The sequence below is a fragment of the Petaurus breviceps genome, unplaced genomic scaffold, assembly GCF_028583685.1.
Source record: "Petaurus breviceps papuanus isolate PSGF00001 unplaced genomic scaffold, PetGlider_PUasm1.0 91133, whole genome shotgun sequence".
NCBI classification, from domain to species: domain Eukaryota; kingdom Metazoa; phylum Chordata; class Mammalia; order Diprotodontia; family Petauridae; genus Petaurus; species Petaurus breviceps.
This window is the reverse complement of record NW_027187419.1, coordinates 1,128,409-1,134,908: the sequence shown is the minus strand read 5'-3', so window position 1 is coordinate 1,134,908 and position 6,500 is coordinate 1,128,409. Positions and strand designations below refer to the sequence as shown.

The 6,500-nt window shown below is 43.4% G+C and overlaps 1 long non-coding RNA gene across 3 annotated transcripts in view; it reads right to left on the bottom strand.

The window, feature by feature from the left end:
* Positions 1-5,597, bottom strand: part of LOC138154746 (uncharacterized) — a 186,652-nt gene extending 181,055 nt beyond the window's left edge. For all 3 annotated transcript variants that reach the window (XR_011166674.1, XR_011166676.1, XR_011166675.1), the window contains exon 1: positions 5,446-5,597. This is a non-coding gene — a long non-coding RNA (uncharacterized lncRNA). The remainder of the gene's footprint in view (positions 1-5,445) is intronic.
* Positions 5,598-6,500: the final 903 nt, after the last annotated feature.

The following is a 6,500-nucleotide window of genomic DNA, read 5'->3' as shown; positions in this document are numbered from 1 at the left end:
AAGGAAGGAAGGAAGGAAGGAAGGAAGGAAGGAAGGAAGGAAAGAAGATCTCATATATACCTATATATATTGAAATACTTTTTGTAGTCATAAAGAACTAAAAATAAAGAAGGCATCCATTGATTGGGGGATGGCCAAACAAACTGTGGCATGTAGATATAATGGAATAATACCATACCATAAGAAATAATAATAGCTAGCATTTATATGACACTTCAACGTTTACAAAGAACTTTGCCTGTGTTAACTCAATCGGTCCTCACAACCACCCTGGGAGGTAGGTGCTATTATAATCCACATTTTACAAATGAAGACACTAAGGCAGATAGAAGCTAAATGATTCTCCCAGGATCACACAGCCAGTAAACGTCTGAGGCTGTATTTGAACTGGAGTGTCCAGCGCTCTATCCACTGTGACACTTAGCTGCCTAGAAAGAATTCAGAGAAGCAAAGGAAGGCTTATATGAACTAGTAAAGTAAGTGGAAACAAGAAAACTGTAGACTACAATGACTATGATAACGTAAATAGAAAGAAATCAAACAATGCCTAATTTATAATAACTAAGCATGAATTTAGAAAAGAAATAAGAAAATGTATCTCCCCTTCCTTTATAGCAGAAGTGGGGGGCTATGGCTGTGGAATATTAAATATGCTGTCAGTTGAAATGGATTGGTTTTTCCTCTTTTTTTTTCTTCAATTTATATCTCTGTAACAAGGCAAGGCTTGCTGGGTAAGGAAGAGGGAGGGGAGTGAGATGTATTCAGAAATGAATGTGATGTAAAATCAAAAGGCATTCATTTAAGAAATGAAGGGAGTTGAATCAGATGGCCTCTAAGGTCCCTTATAGCTGGATATTTGTGATCCTGTTAAAAATTCTGGCAAAACTTGAATGTCAGATACTGGTGGTAATGGTCAGAGTCATAGAAAAGTTCAGGGAGAGCGTGGGCTTGCCCACCCTTGGGCAATAATCCTATTGGTTCTTCCCTTAAGGAAAATAAAACAATAGTAACATAACCCCACGATGGGCTGAGCTCCATAGCCAGCCAAGTGCTATACTCATCAATGATGCGAATAATTACTAAGGTTTGACAAAGAACATAAGATTTTCATTATTGAAGGGATCCTTGCAGTTACTGAGTCCACCTCCCAGGGTAGCTGTGGGGCTCAAATGAGATAACAGACATGAAGGTATCTTGGAGAGTAGAGAACACTAGATCAAGGTCATATTTTTGTGCAAAACATGGCATTCTGTGAATACTATGGAAATGAAATATGGCTGACACACTGTTGGGTTCCAGGCCGGATTAATTACATGGGTTCAGAGAGAAGGTAAAAAGTCTTGAGCAAGTCACTTAGCCTCTATCTGCCTCAGTGTATTCATCTGTAAAATGAGTAATAATAGCACCTTCACATGACTGCCCTCTATGCTACCGCTGGGAAGCCCTGGGGTTTGCTCAGGAAGGCACCACAAATGGAAAAGTCCTTGGGCTCAGTGTGAGGGGCAGAGACCTGGCCATTGGAAGGCAGAGATGGAAATGTTGGTGTGGTTGGGTGGGGAAAGCAAGCAAGGAACTGAACCTGAACAGACTAGAAGGAAATAAATTGCCGCTGGATGAATGATTGGCATGACCTGGGGTTATAATAGATATGGCCACGTGCTATGCTGGCCAAGTGTTGTCCAAATGCTATGTGGAGGGGGCAGGTGAAGGGGCAGGGCAGGCAGGGAAGTAGTAGAGAACAGGTGAGATAGGGACTGAACCTGTAATTTCCTTGATACAAGTAACTCCCTCTACCAAATGCAAATTGGCACCTTAGAGGGCTGCTTAGAGCAATGAAAGGTTAAATGATTTGTTCTGGGTCACACCAACAAGTATGGGGGTGGGGAGAGTGAACATAGAGAGATAATGATGACAAAAATAAAAGTCTTGCCTTCCAGAGGCTTACATTCTACTGAATGGTGAAAGGGCCTTGAGATCATGCCATATGAAGATAGATGGAAGGAAATGGTGATGGAGAAGACTTGCTTTCACATATCTGAAGGACGTCATGTGGAGGAAGGCAAAAGGGCAGATTTTAATTTGATGTTAGCAAAAATTTCCAAATGATTAAAACTAGTGGAAGAGGGATGCCTCTGGAAGTCAAAGGCTCATAGTGAATACAGAAGGACCCTTAGATAGGATCTAATCCAACCCCTCCATCTTATGTATTAAGAGACTGAGACTCAGTTTTAAACTTGGACCTACATGGACCTACAAGAAGCACTGAAAGGGTCAGGAGGGAAAAAAAGTTTAAGAAGGCCTGAACTAAGTGACTTGCCCAAAATCACACAGTATGTGGCAGGGCCAGGATTCAAACCCAGGTCCTCTTACTGCAGCTTGGTCCTTTATCCATTGTATACCACCGAGTTCCCCCTCACTCTTCAGACAAGTAATGGATGACCACATCTAGGGTCTGTTGCAGAGGGGATTCCTTCAAGTATGTAGTGAACTAGGGAGCCTCTGACCCTCCTCCTGAATCTGAGATACACCCCACACACCCCCTGGAGACCTGACCTGGGATTCTACCTACCCACACCTCAAACCATCTGCCAGCTACCTCCAATCTGTTCTCACTTCACGCCATGGGGGCCAAAGGAGGCCAGAAGCAGGACTCTCTGGAGCACATCTGCAGTTGTCCCGGCTCCAGCCTGGCAGAGGGACCACTGTACACAGAAGGGCCAAGAAGTCAGCAGAGCAGTGGCCAGGAGCCCCTTCCCTGGTCTATGCCATGTTAACAGGAATGTTTCTCTGTCACCAGTGCCCAGCTGACAGGGAACAGAAGGGCTGCAGGAATAGGGACTGGGTGGGGGTCCCCAAGAGGGGAACTTTACATTTGTTCTGTTCCAGTGCCCAGCAGTACAGGATCCGGGCCAATGACTAGAGATGCCAATTTGAGCCTTTATCCACGCCTCCAGCAAGCCTCCTGTTGGGAACCAGCTGAACATCAGGCGTCAAAGGAACATTTAATGAGGCTGGCAAATGTAGAGGCTGGGGCTGCCAACAGGGTGCTGTGCAGAATGGCCAATGACTCCCCCACAAAGACCCCCGCCCACTTCCGGTACCCAAAGTGCAAAAAGTACAGGCTCTTGGAAGAAGCATCCAATCCAAGCATGGGGACACACAAGCAAGGACCCAAAAGGACACATAATAAAGGCTAGAAAATGCCTAGAGATGTTTCCTTGGGGCCCAGACTGTATTTGTGGGCCCCAGCTAGTACTTCAATAAAAGGCCTCATGTCTATATCTCATACTACAGTCAGGACATGAAGACGGAACATATAGGAGAAAGAGACCTGAATTTGGACACAGGGACCCGGGTTCAAATTCTGACTCCGTAACTTGCAGCTATCCTGTGTACCTTTGTTATGTTTTGTTTTTTAATTTAGTAGTATTTTATGTTTTCCAATTACATGTAAAGACAATTTTCAGCGTTTTTTTTCTTTTTTTTTAGAATTCATTTCTCAAAAGATTCTGTGTTGCAAATTTTTCTCCCTCCCTCCCTTTTTCCTCCCTCCCCCACTCCCCAAGATTGCAAGCAATCTGATAGATAACCTGTGTGATTTTGGATCCGTTTCAGTTCCCCTTCCTGAGTCTGTTTCTTTATCCATAAAAAAGAGATTTGAAGTAGACGGCTTCTAAGGCCCCTTTCAGCTTTACATTCTGTAGCCCAATGTTTGCTCAGTCGTGTCTGACTCTTCGTGACCCCATTTGGGGTCTTCTTGGCAGAGAAACTGGAGAGGTTTGCCATTTCCTTCTCCAGTTCATTTTATAGATGAGGAAACTGAAGCAAACAGGGTTAAGTGACTTGTCCAGGGTCACACAGCTAGTAAGTGTTTGAAGCAGGATTTGAACTCAGGAAGATGACTCCAGGCCTGATGCTCGATTTGCTGTACCACCTAGCTGCCCTAGAAGTCCAGTGACCTCCCCCACTCCCCTTCCCCAATATAATGAATGATGATAATAAATAAACACTTACACAGGCTTTTAAAATTTGCAAAGATTTTTACATACATTATCTCTTGGAAGCAAATTGGTGGCAAATGCATTTTCTCATTGAAGACAAATGCATCACTCTCATCAAAGATAAATTAGGTGGGTCTTTCCCTCCCCTATTTCATACATTCCTTTCAAGCTGCTTGTTATTCCCTTATGATTATCCCTTTGCAGTAGTTGAGAGGAGGGTGGGTAGAGGGCTAATGACCTTTTCATCCTTTTGAAGTCGTAACCCCCTTTCCTAGGTTGTCAACCCTGTTCTGCAGAGTCAGGCCTTATCACCCCAACCACGGTTTGAAATAAACTTGCACCGAGTTTGTAATCCACTAAAATTGCTATGAAATATTGTCTAACCCTAACTGCTACTTTCTTGTATTTATGAAGTTGATTGTTGATTAAATTTCATCTTACTAGGTTTGGCCCATCAATCTCAATCATTGAAATCTTCTTGGACCCTGATTCTGTTCTCCAACATTTTGGCTCTCCCTCTCAATTCTGCATCATCTCCAAATTTAATAGGCACGTACGCCGTCCTGTATTTTCATCTAACTTATAAAAAACTGGAACAGAACAGTGCCAAGGGCAAGTTCCTTGGACACTCCCCCAGATTTCTTCCCAATTGTCATCAATTGGTTCTGGTCATTCCAAATCTACCTAACATCATAACCATGTCTCTTTATCTTGTCCACAAGGGAGGATATTGTGAGAGCTATTGACAAATGCCTGGTTGAAGTCAAAGTATAGTATACCTATGACATTTCCCTAATCTATCAGCCTAGGAACCTCATCAAAAAGGGGGAGTAGTTTAGGCTGGCACTGCCAATTCTTGAGGAACCCATGCTGCTTCCCTTTCTAAAAGAAGAGACCATTCTTTTAATAATACATTCTAAAATTCTGCCAAGAACTGAAGTCAAATTTAGCATCCTATATATTTTTTCCCCTCACACTAGATTAAAAATGTCAAGATCAGGAGTTGTAACTTTCACATGTGTGTCCCCAGAACCTAGCAAAGTGTCCTGCACATAGTAGGCTCTCCATGTTTGTTGAACTGATGTCCAGACTCCTTAGTTTGATATCAGGTCCTTCATAACCTGGCTCTAATCCCCTTTCCTAGCCCCATCTCTCACTACTCCCCATATGTATGTACCAGATGCTCTGACACTAATGGATTCCTTACTGTTCACTGAAAATGACTAACTCGTGCTTTCCTGGTGCTGGGCTTTTGTTCGTGACACTCCCTCCCTCTTCCTGGAACATCCCCCTCCCTTCTTCCCCCATCCCTTCACCATCTCTATCTCTCAAAATCCTGCTCCACTGAACTCTCATCTTCTTCATGAATTTCTCCTCCTTGATCTCCCCTGGCAGGAGGAGCTTTGCTCCTTCCTCTCGACTCCCATAACACTGTAATTCTTACCTCTGTTTGTACAAATGTCCTCTTCCTCTTAGGGCCTTAAAAGCAGCCTGCATTTTCCACACTTACAGAAGGTTCTCTACGTGCAGGCTCCCACCGACCTCATTGGATTCTTATTTCACACACTTCATGAACTCTGCTTTCCAGCCAACAATTGCTCAAACTCAGTACCCTCTATCCCCTGCTACACATTCATTCATTCAAGCAGTCCACCCCTCCCCACCCCATAAGACTTCCTTCTATGGAGACTTCCCTTAGCTTGTCGTTGCACCGTTTCAGTCATGTCGGAACCCCATTTGGGGTTCTCTTGGCAAAGACACAGGAGTGGGTTGCCATTTCCTTTTCCACCTCGTTTTACAGATGAAGAAACTGAGGCAAAGTTAAGTGACTTGCCCAGGGTCACACGGCTAGTAAGGCTGGATTTAAACTCAGGTCCTCCTGACTCCAAGGCCAGAGCTCTAGGCACCATCTCACTGCCTATTGGCTAGTGCTTTCTCCCTACTTCTGTATACTTCCAATAGGACCCTTCCAGAACCCTAAGCTCCTTGAGGGCAGGGACTGCTCTGTTTTTGTTTCTGTATCTCTTCAGCTCCACCTGTCACACATAATCCTCACAGATGCTAGTGGAATCAAACGGCCCTCTTTTTTTGTTCTTCTGGAAAAAGAATTCAGATTATGGAGTTCATCAATATAGAGCTAGAAGTGGTTTTAGAAGCCACCAAGTCCAACCTTCTCATTTTAACATGAGGAAAGAGAGGCCCAGAGAAGCCAAACTGATCTTAATTATCATACACAGATGGCAAATGTCTGAGGAAAGATTTGAACTCAAGTCTCCCTGACTCCAAGTTCAGAGCTCTAGCCACGCCTCTCTGTTTTGCCTTGATTTTCATTTTGTTTTAAGTTTCTTAAGGTTTTTGAAAATGATTAAAAGGTTATTTTGAAGTTTTACTTGATAAGGAAGGCAGAAAGAAAGGGAAACAATATTTCCTAAGAGAATTAACTCCTCCCTTTCACATACATTTCCAATTTTTAAAAAAAATTGAATAAAGTTTGGGTTT